General features: G+C 41.9%; 1 long non-coding RNA gene across 6 annotated transcripts in view; it reads right to left on the bottom strand.

The window, feature by feature from the left end:
• LOC141097365 (uncharacterized) overlaps window positions 1–23,624 on the bottom strand; it is an 868,065-nt gene that overhangs the window by 599,894 nt on the left and 244,547 nt on the right. For all 6 annotated transcript variants that reach the window (XR_012233931.1, XR_012233929.1, XR_012233928.1 and 3 more), the window contains one exon: window positions 21,340–21,387. This is a non-coding gene — a long non-coding RNA (uncharacterized lncRNA). The remainder of the gene's footprint in view (window positions 1–21,339; window positions 21,388–23,624) is intronic.

Here is a 23,624-nt window from a genome sequence, read left to right as displayed (position 1 = left end):
ATCTGAAAATTTAAATGGAAACAATGAAAATGTAACCTCTCATTTTAATTTTCATTTCACAAAGATGAAAAGAGGAGAGGAAGAGAAAGCAAATGACTCCTAACAGAGAAGATGTCATCTATAAAGTACCTGGATGTAAATGTTGTGGTACTGAATTCATTTAATCAATACTGTGATTCTTGCATGGTCCGCAGTCTGATGATAGCTGTTAATAACATCTCCCAGTATCTCATTACTATTATAAAGTATATATTTGAAGTTGTAGGTTCATGTGATACAGTTATGAGACTATTCTGACATTGCAATTGATTGCTGTACTAAACTTGGTGACATATATATATATATATATATATATATATATATATACTGATGGTGGTCCTGGTGAGGTAGTCTTATACTGATGATGTTCTGATGATGTGTTCATGTACTGATGGTCCTTCTGGTGATATATGTCGGTACTGATGGCGGTTCTGGTAATGTATTCCTGTACTGATGATGGGTGAGATACAGTTTTCTTGAACTGTAGGTGGTTCTGATGATGTATTTATGCACTGTTGGTAGCTCTGCTGTTGTATTCATGTTCTGAGGGTGGTTTTGGTGATGCATTCATATGCTGTTTTTTATTCTGCTCCTGTACATATACAGCAATCCATAACTTGTCAGATAACCTGATGACTATGAAATAAAGTATTGTGCTTTCTGACAAGTTAAGAATTTCTATATCTATATTTATGTTATGAGAATTAATGATAAAATTAAGCACTGTAGCATGCCAAATCCTAACGGCATGAAATATACTCACTAGCAAGACTTGGCTGTATTTGCACACTCATATATGATTTTAATACTTACATGCCAAATAGCTTCTCTACCTGCTTCTCTCAGTGAAGCATGGGCTGTCAGTTTTTCACTGAACATTCAGAGAATTAGTAAGACCAGTTAGTTGGCACATGATTGTAAGAATGCAAATCGTATATGAGCGTTTACATGATGATTACTCAAACCACTTAAGCTGTGTATAGGAAGGGGTAGCCAAACTGAATTTGTGGCATGGGTGCAGGAAAATCTAGATTCACCTTTGGATTATGATAACCCATTCTGATTGGATGTGATTGCTCTCTGGCTCATGTAACAAAAAATTGCAGCAAAATGGCGCCTGCGCTTACGCAGTAGCATCTATTGGTAAGAGATAGAGGCTGCTGCGCAGGCGACACCGCTGGTGCCATTTTGATAGATAATGTATATCAACAATATTATCAACAATAATATCAACAATATGATATTCATTATGTAAAATAGGAGGCAGGTGTCACTGTCACGGGGGGAGTAGGGGGGAAAGCAGGAGAGGTGGAACCAGGGACCCTGAACTGCCCCTCAGGCTAAGGGGGTGCCCTGACTTTCCTTAACTTGGGGTACACTTGATGGTAGTGAGGCCCAAGTCCCAGACCTGTCCCTATCTCCTGTTTAGCCCTGAGCTAAACCCCCAACCCCCTCCCCAGGAGGTGAGACAGGGAATAAAGTATACTGCACCAAAAACCAGGGAAAAGGTAATACAGACACCTCGGGTTAAATAAACTAAAAAACAAGACTCAGCTTGCTCTGCTGCAATGCTCCAGGACAGCAGAGTCAGCCACTTGTAAACAGCATACAACTGAAGCACCAAAGAACTCTGTCAGCTCCTGAACTCCAGCTTGGTTGGTCTCCAAAGAGGAACAATATCACCAATGGTTAGCTGGTGCACCTGGTGAGCTTAAGTAGGAAGGTGGTAATGGTTTCCACCTGCATGGATAATTAACCACAATGCAGTAACACCGGGGGGGGAGGGAAAAGTCACCAGCAGGCTAACTAAACATGCAGTAACACCAGTGGCCACCGGGGGGAAAAACTGACATTAACCCCTGATGGCCAGAAAGGAAAAAGGTTTTAATATGAGAGTCCAGATCTGCCACAGATCCAAAAATGGAGCGTGACAGCAGATCACTGAAGGACCATAAGGATGCATATGTAAGCAGTGCACCACATAAAGCCCCAACCACTGTCCCCTTCCCTCCACAGACTGCCCCGGAGCACGAGACTGTCCTTAACTGAAAACTGCAAATGTACATAAACAACAACCATACAATGAATTTCATCACCCCAGGTATCATTTTAATCAGTAAAACAGCGCCAACCTGACAGGGTCCGTAGTTTACTGAGCACAATCCTGCTGACAGATTTGATTTAATCTTCTGCTTTCTGTAAAATGGTGGTGGAACCTTTTGTATTGATTAGTGATCAAATTGCAAACTGATCGAATTTGCCGAGTCCAGTGAATTCCCTAAAATTTGACACAAATTAGTTCTGCATCAAATCGATTCACTCATCTTCTATGTAGGAGAGCTCAGTAGTTTTGATTGCAGTCCCAAGTAAAACCAAAGATAACTGAATGCTAAAATTCAGCTGAGAGATTAAAGAAATAAGACTAATGATTTTCACTACAATATAGGAGTAGAATCACCATGAAGAGCCAGGAGGTCCCTGCTGCAGAATATAAAATATGTTCCTAAAGGTTGCGTAGAAGTCATTGGCATTTGACCCCTTTGAAAAGGAGTTAGAGTTCATGCATCCTAGCAAAATAACCTTTGCCTTCACAAGACATGGGTCACATGTGACAGTTTCTGGGGGTATGCTCTTAGGCTCCCGAGGTTAAAGTCAGGCCACAGATTGTGGGTTCCTGTAGCCAGGTGGCTGGCTTAAGGCAGTGCTCTAAACCTGTCACATCAGTCTCAAAGGCTAAAGTACAACTGTCTTGAGTTTGTAGTTGTAACTACTGACAGTGTTCTTCAGCTTCAGTGATATACATCAAACAGACAAAAGTATCCACCATCCTGACAGTGACATATAGCCGCCATGTATTCAGTATCAATATTTATATGGTAAGAAAGTCGACTTTCCTTAAAGCAGATGGCCCAAAGCATGAAAAGCAATAAAGCAATATGTTTTTTTTTCCAGAATAATTATTAGGCCCCATTCACATATTTTTAAACCCAGATTTAAAATTATAGCTACTCGTTAGCACAAAATTTTGGTTGAAAGCCAGCTATTACTTGGGTAGAAAAGATCAGAAATTCTTACATTTTTTCCATCACAGAGAATAACTGGAGTCACATGGTTAGCACGATTTTACCTAAATTTACCTTAAATTTGTTTTTGTTGTTGGTCTCTAAACTAATTTTAGTGGTGTAATAAATGGATATGAAAATTGAAAACAAAATGTTTTTTTTTCATTAGTTTCATTAGTTCATTAGTTTCATTAGTTTTTTCATTAGTTGCCATTGAAATTATTCAACCTCCATTGCAAATTAGTAAATTCTGCTGTTCCCAACTAACAAGACAAGAATAATATAAATAGCTCAACACAACTGTTATAACAAGTGGTTTCTCCAAAACCAACACAAAATGCTTCATTTAATGACTATTGCAGTCTTAGAATGATTCAACTTCCTGAAGAGAATCCCTCAGAAGGACACACATTTGTACATCAGATTTTGTATCAAGTGAGTGGTCCAGAAAGTTAAGAGGAGCGATCATTGCCTTACACAATCAAGATAAGGCCAGGTTCAGAGGGCAGAATTTCACAATCAGACTATGGGTCACAGTGGCCGGACCGACCAAAAGGTCTCCTGATCCAAACAGCTTTACAGGTAGTCTCAATTTCATAGGTAGTCCGAACAAAGCCCAAAGGATACAAAAAAATACAAAGCGATTGAATGTTCTTAGAGATACAGATGGAAGCAGCTTGAAAGTTCCAAAGCAATGGAACACTGGATACACTCCCTGGTAGTGGCAGAAATAGGAAGCTGTCACCGGCTGCTACCAGATTCTTGAGGAGGCAAGTGGTCAAAAACTCTAAACTAACATCAAAAAACTTGCAGCAAGATCTGAGGTGTCAGGTTGTACAGTAAAGACTTCCTCAGATGTCTGTTTTTCATGTACATGTTATATCTGAGTTTTTTTTTCCGACAGATAAGAACACATACTCATTACAGTTTATGTGGCTGTCATCTAAATGGGACGTTAGGCTAATTCTAAATGCTGAAGGACTTGATGCCCAAACTCCAAGACATACTCCTCCACTCATTCAAAAGCACAAGAACAGTAAGTTCCAACATGGTCAAAGCCTCTAAAATGTTGGTGTTCTGTTCTGTAGAGCGATGAAACAAAACTGGAGCTTTCATTATTATAGCCTTCATCATTACACAGCATGGACGGTTTGAGAATATTACATTTTCAAATCACAAAAATACTAGCAAAGTAAATTTTAAGAGTTTCACTTATGTATAGCACCTGAGATGTGCAGATTTCTCCCAAAATGTATGGTACTTCTTGCATATGAATTGATATATGGACAAGCATAGAATACAGATCAAAACCATCTCACTGAGATTTTCACATTCAATAAGTTGAAGCACAAATTAAAAAAAAAAAAAATCAATAGAAATTAAAATATCTCTTTAAGGCTAAGGTCACACTTCCAAATTTTCTCTCACCCGAGAGAATGGGGCGCTTATGCTAATCAGAACTTTAGGAGTAAGACAGTAACAGTGCAGTGACACGACAAGAATCTGCTAATCATATGCTAAATATCAGCAAGTCAAATTTATATATGAGATAGCCAAGATGATGGTCTATAAAATGATGGTAGTCTCACGATCGAAGCAGGAGTGGATGGTGAGATATGGAGCCTGAAAGTCAAAAGTTCAAAACAGGGTTACCCTTTTGCTCTTCAATGTCTGGGTTTTATAGCACTTTAGGGATGGGATATGAGCAAACAATATACCATAGATGAGCTAAACCCTCTGATTTTATTGTTGCCGACCATTCATCTAATGTGCATGCTTTTGTTTTCCTGGAGATAAGCCATCACCAAGGTGTCTGGTGGCAGATTGCTCTCCTAACCATACAGAACACTTGAACGCTCATGGAGTCATAAGATATCTATCGGGTGGGGAGAAATGCATCCGAAGATTCCTCTCTTTCAGAAAGGAGGGAGGGTATAGTAGAATTGGGAAGAAGTCTGAGTGTTGTACACAGCAAAACAATATGTGAGGTTAACAAGGAAAGACACCAAAGTAAAGGCTGTCATCTCGCCCGTAGAACCTGCCAACTCAAAAAGCTGCAAAGAAAAGTAGTACAAGCATGCAAAGGGATCTAAATAGACGAAACATATGCAGGTTAGACACAAAATCATTAGGATTACTTTATCTTTGAACCTTCCCTTATAGTCTAATAAATACTTTATTCTTAGGTTGAGAGTCAGTGAAATGCATTCATGGTTTTCCAAGCTCACACAACTCTCTTTCTTTGAAATTAACCACAAAGATATAAACTTTTAGTGGTCTTCGGCTTAACCACAGGAGATAAGAGATAAAACATTTTTATGATTTCAAATAAAAGGATCAGGACTTTGAGGATGGAGAACACAGTGAAAATGGAACACAGAAGGTAATGTAAAAAAAAAATCTCGCGCCCAATTCTCCGAGGAGCACTAGAATCTCATAACTTTTCGAGCTACATTAAAAGCTCTTCATCAGAAGAAGATGCAGCCCATTAATTTAAGGGCTTTTAATATAGCCCAAAGGGTTGTATAATTGTAGTGGTGACTGGGGATTTCCTACAGCACGCACATTTTGGCCCTAGCTCAATATGTTACAATACATGTAAGCGGGACTCGGTCTGTTCAGGCAATTCTTGCTGTAAGTTGGAACAGTCCATTACTTGTGAAAGCTGGTATGGCTAGTCTACGGCACATGACCTACAGGATCAAATAGCCACCTGCTTAAGGGCAAAGAATGCATCCTGTTATTTACTATTGTCACTTTTAGGTGCTTCATATTAGACACCCAAAATAGAAGTAAAAAAGGAAGCCTCGAAAAGTTGGCCACCGAGAAGTCATGTGAAAATATGGCTGATTGAGTTCAGAATTACCATAATGGCTAGGTTTATTCACAAGATTTTGGGCTATCCAACAGCATAATCTTTTACCCAATCAGAGGATGCCTAGAACAATTGTAATCTGAGAGTAGTTTATCTTCAGTAAGGGCATACACAATAAAGAGAAAAGTTTTGGGACATACCTTTTAACATATGAATGCAGGTTATTCCCACAATCCTATTGCCACATGTGTATAAAATCTAGCTGAAAAAAATTAAGCTTTTTTAGCTCAATCCATATTGTTCTAAAAATATTTTTTTTTATTAATATTCATTCAAATCCATTTCAATGAGTAAAGAGAATAATAAAATCAATCTCAGCGCATAAAAAAGAAGTCCTTCAACATCTTTCAACTGCTATTTCTACTATTTCCACATTAAAATGGAATTTAATGGATATTAAAAAAGAAGTTACAATTCGGAAAAATACACATTGAGCTGGATATACTATAATTTTCTACAGTCTTTACAAGCATACAGCCATGGAAATGTTCCGATGTTTTGGCCTTTCCAAGGTCAGAATTAAATAATTGCATTGTGTTTTTTTCTATGTTGATTATGTATAAAATCCAGGCCCTTGCTGTAAGCCTTGGCTAATTTTTGTAAAAGAATGATTCATTCTAAAGAACTCAGTGATACCAGCGAGCGTGGTCTTGTACTATGACGTGTAAATTAGTTCATGATATAGGTGCTGTTTGATAGGCATCATAACCATGAACATAAAAGGGAGCCTCAAGAAGTTGGCCACCAAGTACTTATGTGAAAATAGGGTTGATGTAGTTTCCATGGCCGAGCAGCTGAATGCAAGCCTTACATTACCTAGCACAATGCCAACTGTCTAATGGTGTGGTATAAAGACAGCAACACTGAAAAAGGGGTTTTGGACAGTTTTTGCTACCAACTTTGCTGGAATAGTTTTGGGAAGGTCTTTCTCTGTTTCAGCATGACTGTGCCCAGTGCATAAGTGCCATAAAAACATGGTTAGGTGAGTTTGATGTGGAAGAACATGACCAGCTGAACAAAACCCTGACTACAACCCAATCCAACAACTTTGGGATCAACTAAAGATTGTATACCCGGCCATCTGTGTGAATGGTCAAAATTTCCCGCAAACAAACTCCAAAATTTTGTAGAAAACATGAAGCTGTTTTAGCTGAAAATGTGAGGAATAACTCCATATTAATGCAGAGAATGGGATAAATTCCTAAGTACATTTATTTAGAAAATCACAATTTGTTTTGTCTAAGGAATAACTTTAGAATTACTGTAAAATGGCCTCTGCCTTGTCCCATAGAGAAAAGTCCTAGAACGAGAGGACAGGAGCCTGTGAGCATTAGGAAGTTCCACCCGCCTTCATATTTAGTAAGATGTGCTCCACTAATGTCAAAGGTGCTGCAGGAATAAGAGGCCACTCAAGCCTGTGTGCCCTGTCTTTCTGAATAACAATATAACCATCTCCTGGCCACAGCAGCACAGCTTCCTACTGCACATGCTCACAAGGCTCCTGTCCTAATATTCTAGGACAGGTTTCTATCAGGTGACGGCCATGTTTTCTCTCATTCATTCTCGTCTCGACTATTGTAACTCTCTTCTAATCGGTCTCCCTCTTACCAAACTCTCCCCTCTCCAATCTGTCTTGAATGCTGCAGCCAGGATCATATTCCTCACCAATCGTTACACCGATGCCTCTACCTTGTGCCAGTCATTACACTGGCTACCCATCCACTCCAGAATTTAGTATAAACTTATTACCCTCACCCACAAAGCCTTCCATGGCTCAGCACCACCCTACATCTCCTCCCTTGTTTCAGTATACCACCCTACCCGCGCCCTCCGTTCTGCTGATGACCTCCCACTCCCGTCTCCAAGACTTTACACGTGCTGCTCCAATTCTTTGGAATGCACTTCCCAGGTCAATACGATTAGTCCCCAATCCGCACAATTTTAAGCGTGCCGTGAAAACGCATTTATTCAGACTGGCCTACCGCCTCAACACATAAACCTAATCTATCCCTGTGTGGCACAGCCAAAAGTTTTACCATAACCAGATTCCCCGCATCATGTTCCCACATGCTTTATGCATCCATTAGCCCTCTGTGTCCGTACTGTTACACACTTAATATTATGGCTGGTCCATACAATCAGAGCAACTGTTACCATCCACCTTTCGTGTCTCCCTTTTTCCTCATAGACTGTAAGCTTGCGAGCAGGGCCCTCATTCCTCTTGGTATCTGTTATGATCTATGTGATTATTGTTATGCTGTAATGTCTATTGTCTGTACAAATCCCCTCTGAAATGTAAAGTGCTGCGGAATATGTCTGCGCTATAGAAATAAAATGTATTATTATTATTATGTTCATTCTATACTAATTAAATCTCTAGACAAAACTATTGTGGTTTGTCAATTAAATATATTTAGGAATTTATTTATAATGACATTTACTTTAATTTTTTTTCCCATTCCCGGAGATCCCCTTTAAGAACTTTCTGAGCCATTTATCTACCTGTTTGGACTGAAACCAAAACACTATATGAAGATTTTGCAGTGCAGACATGATGGTTCCAAAAAGATCTTTAAGATGGCAGCTAAGAAACTGTCTCCTGGGCCTGTCCACTAGTAAACACTGCAATTTGGGTAAAATTACAGTTATTAGGGTTTTACTTAAAGGGAACCTGTCAGTTACAAAAATGTTATTTACCTGCAGACATAGTGATAATCTACAGATAAATTGTGTTTAAATCATGTTAGGCTGGTTTACGACAAGCACAGTTACAGGGAGAAAGTAAAGTTGTATTCTTCCTGCAGCTGCTACTTCCAGGCATCGGGGTGGTGTAGGGAGCCGATACACTCACCACTAGCTATATAGCGAGGGTGGTGTAATTACTCCCCCCTACACTTTGATTGACAGCCTGCTCTATACACATAGCCACACTTGTAGTAATGCCAGTTTCACACTTCCAGACAATTCCGGTACCGGAAAAACCGGTACCGGAGCTATCCGTGTCCGGGTGTCCGTGTGCATACAGAGGTCATCCATATGCTGTCCGTATGTCCGTGTGTACCATCCGTGTGCTGTCCGCATGCTGTCCGTGTCCGTGTTTTTGAAAAATTATTTTCAATGTTAACCCTTTGACTTTTAAAAACGCACACGGACAGCACACGGACAGCATCCGTATGTGGTCCGTGTTTACACAGACGCATTGACTTGTATAGGTCCGTGTGATCCGTGCTGTTGCACAAAAATGGACATGTCAGCGTGTTTTGCACACGGACACACGGTCCGTGAAAACACGCTGACATCTGCATAGACCCATTCATTCGAATGTGTCTACGTGTGTCAGTGTCTCCGGTACGTGAGAAAACTGTCACTACACGTACCGGAGACACTGACGTGTGAAACTGCCCTAAACCAGCGTAACACGATTTAAACACTATTTACCTGTAGATATCCATTATACAGACAGGTAAATAGTTTTTTTTTTGTAGGCGACAAGTCCCATTTAATTGCAAGTTCCTACCTAAGCAAAAGCATGGGCTACCTTAAAGGCATGTGCACACACTTGGTATTTGCAACAGCCAATGTTTCACCAAAGAAGCAGACTATTGGCATGAAAAACATTGCGTGAAATATGGGCATTTTTAAAGCCTTATTTTTACTTGCGCCTTTGATAAATCTTTCTTCGCTGGTTTTTTTTTCACTTTTATTTCAAGGAGTGAAAAATGCTGAAAGAATTGACATGCTGCATGATTGCAAAAAAAAAAAAAAAACTTTGCAAAAAATAATCAGCATGTGCACGGGATTTCAGACAGCTCATTCACTTTACTGGTAGGGTAAAGTGTAGCATTTTTTAACATTTGAAAAGCGCACAGAAAAAATTAGGCATAATCGCAGTGTGTGTACAAGCCCTAACTCCATAAGTACCGTACTCAAAATATGTAATAATATAACTAAAAGACGTATATTAGATTTATACAGGGATACTGTGCTACAAGTTACAACCCATAATATTTACAGCATGGATAATCCATGGCACCCTACCGCTGCTGGATGGAGAGAAAGTGTGGCTTTTCACATTGCAATGTACATACCCAATTTTAGAATTACCTATTTTACCAAGTTTACGTAAAAAAAAAAAATACTGTTTAGTAAACATAAAATTGTACCCGATTTGTAGAAATGCATACAAGTCTAAAGCTGCATGAAGTAATAGATACAGAAGGTTGAATACCAAGTCATTTCAATAATACATGATATTATTATGAACCTCATGCCTACGTGCCATTTTCTTAAAGGGTTTGTCTTTAGGACAGGTATATTAAAGGACTCCGGGAGATACTGAAGGACAATGTAAATAAAAACCAGCAATGATAACGGAGTGGCCCCCTTGCTAAAGCATTTGCCATCTGGCTGAAAAGGGCCACTATATCAAGGGTCATTCACCTTTGGTGACATTGTTTTTTACTTAAATAAATCTACTTGGGGCTAAAAATAATTTTGGCTGTTGGGTTTCATTAAAAATTTTGCACCGTTTGCCTTCTATAGTTTCTATGTTAGGCTGGTTTCACCTTAGCGTTTTTTTGCGCAGTGCATCGTGCGCGTCAATGCGCATGTGTCCCTATGTTTAACATGGCGGGCGCATGCATGGTCTACCGTTTGCATGCGTTCGTATGCGTTTTCGTGCCCATGCATGTTTTTGTAGTGTGCGCCTAGTCGCGCCCGACGCAACCTGTTGCATTTTTGGGTCCGCCCAACGGTGTCAAAAAAAGCATGTGCAAGGAATGCGCAAAAATAACACATTACAGTCTATGGGAGCGCAGGCGTATGCATGGACATGCGCACGCCTGTGTTTGAAATCGCATATTAATATGGCTAGAAACTGGTTAAAACGCATGCGTCTTTTTGCATGCATTTCTACTGCGCACGAAGCGCTGCGCTAAAAAACGTTAATGTGAAAGTAGCCTTACAGACGAGTTTGTTGATCTTTTATGTGTCTTTTTCTGTGCGCTTATTAGTTGATTGATGATCACAGAACACATCAAAGTTGAATGTTCCGGGAATCAAAGAGTGTAGAAACCAAATGGTGCAATTTTTTTTAATGAAACCCCATTGTAAAAATAATTTTTAGACCCAAAAATATACAATTAAATAAGGAAAAAAATGTTCACAAAAGGTGGGAATCCGCTCCATTATGCACATGGCTTTTGTATGAACAAGGAGTCCCACCGCTATGCATACTTGATTGTGCCGCTATGGTGGTTGATTTACTAAAATGAAGTAAAATAGGGGTTTCTATATAGACAAGACTTGCTCACGGGATTTATTCTGATATTCCTATTTGTAACTGCCAAGATTTTGTTTCCCATGACATGAGAATTATTGGCCATTATCTCGTAGGGGTTGTTTTTACTTTTGTTTATGTCAACACTACAAATTAACAGGTTGAACAATGTGAATGTGCATCTCTGTGAGTTGTTCAAGAGGCTTGCAAAAGACACTGAGACATCCAACCTATTTTCTTTCCCCTAGTTGTGTGTGATGTCATATTTGTGTGCTTTATTCATGGTTGCAGTTTATATTTGAGTTTAAAGGAGTGTTGCAATTGTTGGTTAAAATTTGCAAAACTGCTGCGTTCAGGACGAGGTAACAGAGATAATCAAATCTGCAGACATTGGAAATCGGCAAATCTCTAGAATTTATCAACAAAATTCTATTTGATCAAAGTTATTTCATGAGAATTAACCCCTTAGTGACAGAGCCAATTTAGAGCTCATTGACCAGGCCAATTTTTACAATTCTGACCACTGTCAATTTATGAGGTTATAACTCTGGAACGCTTTAATGAATCCCGCTGATTCTGATATTATTTTTTCATGACATATTTTACTTCATGTTAGTGGTAAAATTTATTCGATATTACTTGCGTTTATTTATGAAAAAAAATGGAAATTTGGGAAAAAATTTTTAAAATTTTGCAATTTTCAAATTTTAATTTTTATGCCCTTAAATCAGAGAGATACAGTACAGACCAAAAGTGTGGACACAACTTCTCACTCAAAGAGTTTTCTTTATTTTCATGACTATGAAAATTGTAGATTCACCACAGATCCACCAAACCGCTGCACAACCAGCTCTACCCTCGCCTACTGTATCCTCACCCATCCTGTTTGTAGATTGTGAGCCCTCGTGGGCAGGGTCCTCTCTCATCCTCTACCAGTCGTGACTTGTATTGTTTAAGATTACTGTACTTGTATGTATTATGTATACCCCTCCTCACATGTAAAGCGCCATGGAATAAATGGCGCTATAATAATAAATAATAATAATAATTCACTCTGAAGGAATCAAAACTATGAATTAACACATGTGGAATTATATAATTAACAAACAAGTGTGAAACAACTGAAAATATGTCTTATATTCTAGGTTCTTCAAAGTAGCCACCTTTTGCTTTGATTACTGCTTTGCACACTCTTTGCATTCTCTTGATGAGCTTCAAGAGGTAGTCACCGGAAATGGTCTTCCAACAGTCTTGAAGGAGTTCCCAGAGATGCTTAGCACTTGTTGGCCCTTTTGCCTTCACTCTGCTGTCCAGCTCACCCCAAACCATCTCGATTGGGTTCAGGTCTGGTGACTGTGGAGGCCAGGTCATCTGGCGTAGAGCCCCATCACTCACCTTCTTGGTTAAATAGCCCTTACACAGCCTGGATGTGTGTTTGGGGTCATGGTTCTGTTGAAAAATAAATGATGGTCCAACTAAACGCAAACCGGATGGAATAGCACGCCGCTGCAAGATGCTGTGGTAGCCATTCTGGTTCCGTATGCCTGTGGGAGGAACCACTGTTTGGGCACATGGGAGAGCTCGGAAGGGAAGGAGCGCCATTTTGAAATGCAGATGGAATGTTCTACGGGCGTCATGTTGCGCTTGCAGAGCGCCTGATGTGCCTAAACAGTAGAAACCCCCCACAAGTGACCCCATTTGGAAAGTAGACCCTCCATGGAGCTTATCTAGATGTGTGGTGAGCACTTTGAACCCCCAAGTGCTTGACAGAAGTTTATAACGCAGTGCCATAAAAATAAAAAATCATTTTTTTCCCACAAAATTGATTTTTTTAGTCCCCAATTTTTTTTATTTTCCCAAGGGTAACAGGAGAAATTAGACCCCTAAAGTTGATGTGAAATTTGTCCTGAGTACGCTAATGCCCCATATGTTGGGGTAAACCACTGGGCACACGTCTGGGCTCAGAAGGGAGGGAGCACCATTTGACTTTTTGAACGCAAAATTCGCTGGAATCAATGGTGGCACCATGTCGTGTTTAGAGACCCCCTAATGTGCCTAAATAGTGGAAACCCCTCAATTCTAGCTCCAACCCTAACCCCAACACATCCCTAACCCTAATCCCAACCCTACTCCTAATCCCAACCCTAATTCCAACCCTAACCCTAATGGAAATATGAAAATAAATATATTTTCTTTATTTCATTATATTTCCCTAACTAAGGGGGTGATAAAGGGGGGGTTATTTACTATTATTTTTATTTTGATCACTGTGAGAGAGTTTATCACAGTGATCAAAATGTACGTTCAATGAATGAATGGAATCTGCCGACCGGCAGATTTGGCGGGCGCACTGTGCATACGCCCGCCATTTTCTTCCAGGAAGAAGATTGCGGCGCCTACCGGAGGAGGCAGGAGGGCCCTAGGACCAAAGGGAGGTACCAGGGTGATCGGGGACCCTATTTCTCTCTCCTCTGATGTGCGATCACATCAGAGGAGAGAGAAAGTTAATGCAAAATTGCGGCTTTTTTACGGTTGCCGTTATACGGTTAATAATGGCGATCGCAAAAGCGGGTGTGGCGCCCCTGAGGGTTCAGTCGCCACAGAGGTACTGCACCTCCTCCTGAGGTGTGGTGCCTCACTACCCAGGTAAGATGGGGACACCTGACCAGACTCCAGCACCTGCATCCAGCACGGAAACCTTAGAACAGCAGGGCACCCTCTATGACCCCAGCTTGGTTCATGAAGGGTGCTGGGAGGTGGGTGGAGTTTAGTTTGCACAAGAGAGGGGGAAAACTGATAGGAAGTCAGAGTCAGTTCCCCAGAGGGGGAAGGAGAGAGATGACGTTTATGCAGCAGTCTCCTGTGAGCTGGAACTGCTGGGGAAGGAGAGGAACAGAAGGATCAGTGCTTTAGAAGAAAGATAGAAAAGGACGGGACATGTGGAGGAGAGCTGGGGACTAGGGCTAGAGCAGAGCCCTTCCCTAAGTTTATGTGTCAAAGGCCGGGTGCCAGCTTCCGAGGCTGTGTGAATGCTAATGGTTCAACAGCAGAAACCGGAGGAATAGAAGTTGTGACCACTTTATTCCCACCTAAGACTCGACGACACAGTAGCAACGTGTGTGAGCTGGGACATGATTGTAAGGAGTCCCTGAAGTAGGCTACAACTACCTGTCATGCGAGTGGAGTTCTAAGTATCAGCAAGAAAGAGGAACTTGAGTGTAATTCATAACTGCAAGTACTTCAGATTAGCGCTAGTAAGGAGACGTTCAGCAAAGGCACATACGGAAGGGAGTGCTGGAAGGGTGTGCTCCATCTACCTGGGAGATGGCTGAGCCCCTCACCTGGAGAACACGGCACTGAAGCGGGCACCTGTGTATGCCAGAAACATGAGTAAACCTTTGGAACTACAGTCAGCTGTGTCTCTGCCTTCTTCCTGCATCACCTTTCAGCATTGCTACATTCCCTGCCTGAACACTACACCATCTACCTCAACATCTACTACCACTGCCCTGGGACTACAGCTCTGCCTGTGGAGAGCTATTACACCTCTGCTGCATTATACTATCTGTCCCAGAGGATCTGCTCTGCAGCTCTGGTCCCCTTCTGACCACATACCACAGGTGGCATCACGAACTTATCTACACATAAACTTTATTGCTCTTATTCTGCATGGACACCCAGGGCCACGGACCGGGTCACTGCCACCGTGACACATCCCTTTAAGACACCAGCCCGGTACCGAATAAACCCCACTGTCCTGGGGGTAATCCATAGGGTCCGTAAAAACCAACCCGAATCATGTTGTCTGGGGTCTCGGCTACCACCGGCAGCCGAGACCCCAGAGAAAATCCGACTCTGGGGGTGCTATACACTTTTTCCACAGTACCCTTAACTGCTGCCATTAAAAGGCGTATCGGCGGTTGTTAAAGGGTTAAATGTTCCTTATCTGGATTCTGTCAGAGCCTAATAAATGTAGGATATAAAAAAGAAAAATTAATACTCACCTCCTTGCTCACCTGTCCTACGCAGCCTGCCAATTGGTTTTCCATACCTCTTCTTTTTGCCTTCTCTTGTCATACACTTGTTTTTCGGCCTACTTCACTCTGGACCGCAGCTTCCAACTAAATGAGACTTCTTACATCCCTGCGCACCATGCCATTGTGGCACACGTGTGTGTTATCGGTGACCTAATCAGCTTATTGGGAAACACACATCTAAAATGCAACATGGCAACACAATACACGAGGAAGTAAGAAGTCTAGTCTCGACAGAAGCCGCGGCCCCAAGAGCAGAGGCAGAGGAAGATGCACACAATGAGGAAAGGTGAAAAGAAGAGGCCGAGAGGACAAGACATCAGGATGTTGGGACAGAGGTACAAGTGAAAAGTGAGTTATTATATTTATTCATTTTTTAAACCTTTTGCTAGCCCTCTATGGTTCAGCAAAATGGTGAGAAAAATGTGTATTTCGGAGAATACTAATTTTTGTAAAATTCAAGAAAAAATTCCATTCCAATCAAATTCATTTTCTCATCTCTTCTTTAGTAATAGAAGGATGCCAGGTCCAGTTTAAACAGCTATTGTCCATAAACATCAATCCATTATGCATCAAAGATTAATATGTCTGTGCATTCGGCTAAACAATGCTGTTTTGTGCATGCATGGGACCTCTAAGGATGTTAAGATTAGACAGCTCCTATGCAGAACAGAAGAATTCCAGCTACACGTATGCACAACCAGCTCTTTTATTTGGCTACAGGAAGTATCCAGCAACAGACAGTAGTGATCAAGGATATAGTGGATGGCTGATAAGTGATCAAAACTTATCAATATGGCACACTGAATAAATGTAGAAGTACCTGATACCATTGATATTAGAGTTTAGCAAATCGAATTGGCCCCAATTTTCACAAAAAAATAAAATTAATTTGCCAGAATTCTATTTTTTTTAGATTCAATTCATGGGAATCCAGCAAAATGGAGGCCAGCTGGCCAACATTTTGCTGGATTCAAAAGGGCCAAAAACCGGTTAAATAAAGGAAAAAAAACACTCACTTGGCCTTTCCCTGCACTACCCCACTCCAGTCCCATCATATTCTTTGATCCAGTCATCAGTTGGTGTTTACTAGGCCATCTTTGACATCTTTTCGCACCCTGAATCTTTGGTGCTTTTGGCACCCAGGAACTTTGACATTTCCTTTCCTGACTAGGCCGCAAATTTATGATGTTCTGTTGCTTGAGTTCTGCAAGTAGGAGATGCCAAAGATGCCAAGCAACAGAGACATCGAAGACGGCATAGGCCGGTTTCACATTTGCGCTTCAGGGCGCAGCGACGGACTGCGCACGGCCGCCGCTAAGCCCCGCCCCCTGCCGTGCCTCCGCCGGTAGCTCCGCCTCCGGGCGCATGACGCTGCATGCGTCATGCGTCCCCTATCTTTATCACTGAGGACGCAGGCCGTGTGCAGTATGCGTTTGGCGGCGCCTGCGTCCTTTTGACGGTGCGCCGACCAGCGCCAAACGCAACCTGTTGCAATTTGGTTGCGCTCGGCGCACCGTCAAAAGGACGCAGGCGCCGCCAAACACATACTGCGCACAGGCTGCATCCTCAGTGATGAAGATAGGGGACGCAGCATGACGCATGCAGCGTCATGCGTCCAGAGGCGGAGCTACCGGCGGAGGCACGGCAGGGGGCGGGGCTTAGTGGCGGCCGTGCGCAGGCCGTCGCTGCGCCCTGAAGCGCAAATGTGAAACCAGGCTTAGCGAAAACTGCAACAGTGAAAGCTGTGACAGAACCAAAGAAGTCAACCAAACGGGGGTATGGAAACACAGATGAGTGTTGAATCATTACAATTTTTTTAAAATATATTTTTGGGAATCTCAATGTATAATAATGTATATTTGATTTGCTATGAATAAATTTGATACAAATTGAATTTCTTTTTCCAAATTCATGAAAACTGCCAAATTTAGATTTTAGAAGATTTGTTCAATACTAATAAATATTTTTTAAATAACTGGAATGCCAATACATGACGGACAAAGATTGGAGTATCAGAATGTTACATCAGAACATAATAAACAGGTTTGGATTCCTGGTAACTTGATTGTTGTGATCGCCGTAGTCGGGTACGACCACATTAACTTTCATTATATTGCAAGGCAGCACCCGATACTGCTATCCCTAGTGACGTGAAGAATCACCAAATTGAAACCATTGCGTGTTTATCAATACTAACAGCCACTGAAGTCATTGCCGCTGTGGCGCCCACTCTCACACCTAATAATGCTTGTTTGACTATGAAATAGAGGCCAGGGGGGTAGTCATGGTTGAGAGTGGCAGTACTGGCACAACCTGGCCCTCCACCTATTTACACACGGTAGTTCATTCACTTGCACGTCAGCGTCCATTTCACACTGCTGGGAGTTTTTTTCCTTTAACATCACACAATGACAGTCAGAGTCCAGATTAATCTTCAACAAAACAATTTTACTCAGCTCATCCAGTTTAGTCACAGAAACAGTACATGATTCTTCACAGAATATCACCATTCCATTCCCTGTACTGTCCCTCACTCCTAAAGAAATATCCACCGGTCCCGCAGCTTCCTTACTGGTCAGATTAACCCACTTCAGGAGTTCCCTGCCCACTTCCCTCTCCAAAGGTGAAGTCGAGAAATGGCGCTTCCATTCCTTACCAGGCTGTAGGCCTCGGACATTTAGGGTTGCTCCCACGAAGTTAGCTGCTACCATTCTGACGCTGCCAAAATATCCCCCCCATGTGTGGCTGTCAGCTCTTGGCCCTGGCCTGCTGGGCTCCTCGGCTTAAACGTTCCCCCCCTGGACATGACTGTCCTGTTCCTGCTCCCGGCTCACACACACTAACTCCAGGAAGCTCCCCAACTATTCTTTTTCTAGCCCCCCCTAACCAAACAAAACCCTATTGGTATAACTAATCTCTATTCTATTCTACTGTGCTCCCCCTACTGGGTTAAGTCCTACACTATCCCTATATGTTTACAACACATGAACATAGATATATTGCAATACACAATCTATATATATAAAAATGAGTGTATGTATTTGTGTGTGTGTATCAGCCACACCCACTCCATATAGCAACCAATCACTAAGCATCTTTCATTTTATCAGAGCTGTTTAAAAAAAGCTGAGCTGTGATTGGTTGTTATGAGCAACAGTTTTCCCACTCGACAATACCTCAGCAGACACTGACCGCATGGGAGAAATCTGGCATCCCCGGGAACATAAGCTCCCAGCCATTGTCTGCCCCCTAGAAAGGAGCAGAGAGCACATGACAGAAATGAATCACCCCCTCCCGTGCCCATATACGCATCACACATCCTCCATCTCATAGTTCCATAGGCACATCTTCTTGACCACAACAGGTACACTGCCTGTATTGCTCATAACAACCAATCACTAAGCATCTTTCATTTCACCAGAGCTGTTTAAAAGATGAAAGCTGAGCTGTGATTGGTTGCTATGAGAAATAGTTTTCCTTGTAGACACTTGTGGTAACTGAGGCCTATTATTTTTATCATTTCTATTGTGTTATCGTCCTTCTGTAAAGCAGGAAATAACACAATTTATTACCGTGCCGACAGACCACCCTCTGACACAGACTACAGGGGGAGCCCAGGAGGAGCCAAGTATCACACAGGATAGGAATAGATACACAGCCCAGTATCACACAGGATAGGATTTGATACACAGCTCAGCAGACAGTAACACACAGGATACGATTAGATACTCAGCTCAGCAGACAGTGTCACACAGGATAGGATTAGATACACAGCTCAGCAGTCAGTATCACACAGGATAGGATTAGATACACGGCTCAGCAGACAGTAACACACAGGACAGGATCAGATGCATGGCTCAGCAGACAGTATCACACAGGATAGGATTAGATACACAGCTCAGCAGTCAGTATCACACAGGATAGGATTAGATACACAGCTCAGCAGACAGTATCACACAGGAAAGAATTAGATACACAGCTCAGCAGACGGTATCACACAGGATAGGATTACATGCACGGCTCAGCAACAGAATGTGCCAAAGGAGAGGACATTGTCATTCCAAGAATTACGCTCATTCCATCTGATTTGCCTTTTGATTTTAAACGCCTCCAGTTTCCACTTCGACTGGCATTTGCAATGTCCATTAACAAGGCTCAGGGAAAGTCCTTGAAAGTAGTAGGAGTCGATTTGCAATCTCCATGCTTTTCTCATGATAAACTTTGCGTGGCCTGTTCAAGAGTTGGAACTGCCAAAAATCTGTTCTTCTTTGCACCAAAAGCAAAAAACAAACATGTTGTTTATCAAAAGGCTCTTGAATGAGTTGAAAATAAAATACTATCAATATTTAGGTAATCATTTAGTTAATTTGTGTTGCAAATCTGTAGTGTTGAATATATGATGTGAAATGTTTTTATGTGCAATATAATCATTATAATTTGTTATAACTAACCACAGTTGGTTACTATGCCCAGGCAACACCGGACTCTTCAGCTAGTATATAGATATATTATATTTATATTATATTCATTGATCCACCTGACAAGGATCTACAGTGAAGACATCGGGATGTCCTTCGGACTGGAGAAGTGCGGCCAGTAGGTAATAAAGAGAGGAAAGGTAGTCAAGACTGATGGGGTGGAATTACCAGCAGGGTACATAGCAGATGTACAGACATGCTACAAGTACCTCGACATCCCACAGGTAGCCATGATGATGAGGCAAGGAAAGCAGCAACATCCAAATACCATCAAAGGGTAAGACAGGTCCTGAAGAGCCAGCTCAATGGGAAGAATAAAATCTGTGCCATCAATACATATGCCCTGCCAGTTATCAGATACCCTGCTGGCATATTGTGCTGGCCAAAAGAAAAGATGGAAGCTGCAGATGTGAAGACATGAAAGCTCCTCACGATACATGGAGGTCTCCACGCTAAGTCTAGCACCCAAAGATTGTATACCAATAGAAAGGAGGGTGGTCAAGGCTTGATAAGCATCCAAGCCACCATCACGGATGAAACAAGATGTATCCAGGAATACATCAGGAAAATGGCACCAAAAGATGAGATGCTGAGAGAAAGCCTAAGGCAGCAACAACAACAACAGAACTGGAAGGAAGAACAGGAATCCTGTGGGACTTCAAGATCCAGATGGAAAAGCAGGTGTTGACTAACCAACCAGACATTGTGATAGTTCACAAGGACCAGAAGACAGCAATGATAACAGATGTGGCAGTGCCAAGTACATCAGAAAGAAGGAATATGTGAAGCTGGAGATATACCAGGGCCTCAAAGGAGAACTTGAGAAGATGTAAAAGGTGAAGGCAACAGTGATTCCAGTGGTGATAGGAGCACTTGGAGCAGTGACCCCTAAGTTGGAAGAATGGCTACAACAGATCCCAGGAGCAACATCTGAGCTCCGTCCAGAAAAGCGCAATGCTGGGAACAACTGATACTGCACAGAACCCTCAAACTCCCAGTCCTCTGGTAGAGGACCCAAGAATGAGAAAGGACAACAAAGATCACCCCCATGGGGGGGTGAGAAGGAAGATATATATCCACACACATTACACGACATGTGAAATATACCAGGGACGTATGCAAGAAGTGCAGGACATTAAACTGGCCCCCACAACTATATGTAGATGTTAGGGTGGAGGTTATCTAACCCACACTATGCCCTAAGACAATACAGCCCACTCTTATTTCAATAATTATGTTGATTCCCTGCACCATAAAGTTTCATACATGTCTGCTTACTACTTATATGTGGAAAGAAAAATCTTTTTGCATTACTGAAGTAAGGGTGTGTTGCAAAATTCCTATCTATGTTAATCAGGGGTTTGCACCTCTTTCCCCTAGCACCTCACCATCTCCCAGTGTGCAAGCCAATTCTCCTCATCCAAGACATAACAGAACCGGTTTGTCATTGGGTTGTCATTGGGTGAAAGAGTCAGGGTCATGCAGCTCTAACCCATTAATATGGAAGAGACCAATTCTGTACAGTACTGTAATAAATACCCTATATCATATTCATATACATTTTACTTACCCTTACACTCTTGTAGGCCAATGTCATGTACTTTAATTCTTAGAATACCTAAAAACAAAACAAAAAGAAATTACAGATTGCAAATGGAGGCCGGTTTATCACTTATATTTGCATAAATATGTCTATAACAGTGCAATGTAAGTTAAAGAACAAAGAATTATGAAGGGGAATCTGGAGCTACAGCTGAATGGACTAGTTAGGGTCTCTATTTATTTCAATGACATTGGGATTCTGCCAATTAAATAGGCTAAAAAAAGACTAACGGGTGAAACCCAATTTCTGGAATCCTCTCTGATTTAGTGAACATTGGGCCTAGGTGAATGTGAAGGAGCTACTGAAGAAGTTGAGTGGCTCCCTCATCAATCAGAAATGTCTTAAATGATCATGAAAAGCTCTAGTAAAGAGACTGTTCCATAAAAATATATATCACCTAGCTAAAGGATAGATTATAAATATATGCTTTCTGTGACCTCCAATAATCATGAGAAAGTCTCTTGTGTGAATGAAGTGACTAGCACAGCCATTGATAGTGTGTCATCCACTGCTCTTCTAACTTCACAAACCAATTTATTGATTCTCTTCACGTAAATTCATACAATGAAAAAATAAAATTAAAAAATATTTAAAGGGAATATGTCACCCCCGAAATGGGCTATACAGTGTTGTAGGTGACTAAGCCCCTATTATAACCATAATAGTGCTGTACCTGCTACAATACCGGAGAAATAACTTTTAATTCATATGCAAATAAGGACGCTATGGTGCACCCTTGGTGTGGCCAAGAGTTTGGTGCACCATTACTTTCCTTTTGCATATTGGGGCTCTTTCTTCATTTTCTTCTGATGCTACTCACTGCAATAATTCCCCCAGAATTGCAGTCGTGGCTCCAGAAGACTAAATAATAATAATAATCTTTATTTATATAGCGCAAACATATTCCGCAGCGCTTTACAGTTTAACAGTTTCAAAACACAAGTCATAAGTAAAAACTTTAACAATACAATAGTTAAAGCATAATAAGGTGACCCTGCTCGTGAGAGCTTACAATCTACAATGAGGTGGAGGAGATACAAAGTACAGGTGTGTATTTACAATGATGTATTTACAATAATGGTCCAGCCATCTTGAGGGAGTGAGGGATGGATGGAGATAGTGAATGGGCTACACACGCACACTTACACATAGAATGATTTTGATTAGAGAACGTGATAGGCTGCTCTGAACAAATGTGTTTTGAGGGAGCGCCTAAAACTATGCAAATTGTGGATAGTCCTAATTTCTTGGGGTAGAGCATTCCAGAGGATTGGCGCAGCATGGGAGAAGTCTTGGAGTCGGGAGTGGGAGGTACGGATTAGTGCAGAGGTTAGTCGCAAGTCATTTGCAGAGCGCAGCGGTCGGTTAGCGGATAGACAGAAATGAGGGAGGAGATGTAGGGGGTGCTGCACTGTGGAGAGCGTTATTGGTGAGAACAAGTACTTTGAATTGGATCCTATAATGAATGGGCAGCCAGTGTAAGGACTGGTGAAGAGCGGATGCGTCTGAGTACCGATTAACCAGATAGATGACCCTGGCTGCTGCATTAAGTATGGACTGGAGAGGGGATAGTCGAGTAACGGGGAAGCCAATTAATAGAGCACTGCAGTAATCCAGGCGGGAGTGGATCAATGCTACAGTGACGGTTTTTGTTGTTTCCATGGTGAGAAAAGGGCGGATTCTAGAGATGTTCTTTAGGTGTAAGCGGCAAGAGCGGGCAAGAGATTGTATATGGGATGTGAAGGAGAGATTGGTGTCAAACATAACACCCAGACAGCGCTCCTGCTGCCGGGGTGTTATTATAGTGCCACCCACGGAGAGGGAAATGTCCGATTTAGGGAGGTTAGTAGAAGGCGGGAGCAGAAGTTCAGTTTTGGACAGTTTGCGTTTCAGATAGGGAGCAGACATGATGTTGGAGACTGCGGACAGACAGTCACTGGCGTTCTGTAATACAGCGGGGGTAAGGTCGGGGAATGACATGTATAGTTGTGTGTCATCAGCATAAAGATGGTACTGAACCCAAATCTGCTGATGGTCTGTCCAATTGGGGCCGTGTAGAGAGAGAAGAGAAGGGGGCCAAGTACTGAGCCCTGAGGTACCCCGACAGCGAGAGGAAGAGGAGATGACGTGGAGCCAGAGAACAAAACACTGAAGGAGCGGTCAGAAAGATAGGAAGAGAACCAGGAGAGAGCAGTGTCCTTAATGCCTAGTGACTGGAGCCTAGAGAGTAGGAGATGGTGGTAAACAGTGTC

Source organism: Dendrobates tinctorius, unplaced genomic scaffold (assembly GCF_039654945.1).
Source record: "Dendrobates tinctorius isolate UK_male_01 unplaced genomic scaffold, ASM3965494v1 ptg000084l, whole genome shotgun sequence".
Taxonomy (NCBI): Eukaryota; Metazoa; Chordata; class Amphibia; order Anura; family Dendrobatidae; genus Dendrobates; species Dendrobates tinctorius.
Note: the sequence above shows the minus strand (reverse complement) of the source record. Positions and strands in the feature narration are given on the sequence as shown.